We start from the raw sequence: 1,803 nt of genomic DNA on the forward strand, positions 1-1,803 counted from the left end.
TTCATCGAGTTAAAACAAAGAAAATCTCAACCACTAAGGAGGTTTGGATACCTGGTCTAAATTAGCATAGATTTTGACGATTTCACTTCTCCGTTTACTCCTTAGTTTTTGTTTCGATTGAGAGAATTTATCAAACACTCAAGACAGTATTTGACCACATTTCCAAACACCTCGAAGTTCATGGAAAATACTCCGCTGCGCGTCGTATTTATCTCTTCTCGGCGTTTGGTTATCCCGATGAAACAATGTCTCTCGTGTTTGATATATTACATCAAGTTCGCCTTCGAAAACTTAATGCCAAAAAAAGATTGCAATTTGTAGTCATTCTTCCTTTGAGAAGTGTCTTCAGAATAATTGTGTGCTTAACTAAGCATACTGTAATTTGTTACGTTCTTGCTAAGACTTGTCATAAGTCAACCAGTATTTTGCTCCATTTTGGAGGCGAAAGGGAAGCAAGATTTTCAGAACAGTTGTGAAAAGTTTCAGCAAACCATAATAGCAATGGCGATGAAAACGTCGTTAAACAATGGTTCTACCATTGGATTTTATATCTTGGTACATTCCTTAGCTGTCTTCTACAAAACTATAACGTAAATCATCATTAATTCGCGTTTGAACAATGAAAACCAAAACAGCTAATCAATCAAGTTTGTCGGTATTTAAAACTGAAGGCTGTTTTTGAATATTTACTGAGATAACGGTAATTCTGACACAGACAGAAGTAACAAAATTAATCAAGAGATTGTTGTGTGAAATGTAAATTTTTCTTGTAATTGACGTTCTCTTGAGTGTCGCCGTTATGGTTGCTTAAGCATCCGAATTTCCTCTTATCCAAAGCTTATTTTTACCATTTATGTTCACTGGCATCGCGTAACTTGCTTTACCGCTGTGTTTTCTTGAAGCAAAAGTCCTGAATGTTATTCAGTCTCGGTAGGGGTTTGGAATTTACTCACGTTGCTGAGCGATTACATGCTTGCTATTTCGTTGAATCATTGGTGAAGGATTTCATCGAAAGATTTTATTCCCCTATACTGTGACCTTAAAAAAATGTACTAACATAGTTGAACTGAATTGTACTTAAAAAGATGTACTTTCAGTTTGATAAACAATAAAGCCATGAGATGTTTTACTGTTTTGTTGTCTCACTTTTATATGATTCCGTTCCTTCCTACCGCAGTGACAAGGCCAACAACATTTTAAAGAGATCACAGTTACAGGGGAAGTCACTTCCAAGCAATTAAAGTAAATCCTTGACCGTCGCGCATAAAATGAATAAAAACGGGAAGTAAAAATAAAATGAAAACAGAACATAAATATCAATATCAAAATATGACGAAAGCTACGTGAACCAAAACAGACTAGAATCAGGTAAAGAGCTACACACCAACTAAGGAGACAGTGAAGCAAAACAGCCTTTTTTATGATGTACCACAAGGACCAGCAACTCAAGTAACTATAAATTAAATCCAATGCGCATTTGGTTATGATGTACCACAAGGATTAACAATTTCAGTACCTATAAACCAGAATACTTTTCCTAGACATGGTGGGGATTACGTTACTTCAGTCAATGGACACTTTCCTTTTAACAGTCGATAAATACACTACTACTATTACTATTATTACGACTACTACGACCACAACTATTACTACGACGACGACGACTACTACTACTACTACACACACAAAAAAAACAGTTTTTTGGACACCAAAAAATAACCTTTGGACAGTTGTTAGTTACTATCATCCCAAACCCCCTCCACCACCCTACCATTTCAAATTTCCTAGTATCAAACTAAGTTT

This window comes from Orbicella franksi, chromosome 1 (assembly GCF_964199315.1).
Source record: "Orbicella franksi chromosome 1, jaOrbFran1.1, whole genome shotgun sequence".
In the NCBI taxonomy this organism is placed as follows: Eukaryota; Metazoa; Cnidaria; class Anthozoa; order Scleractinia; family Merulinidae; genus Orbicella; species Orbicella franksi.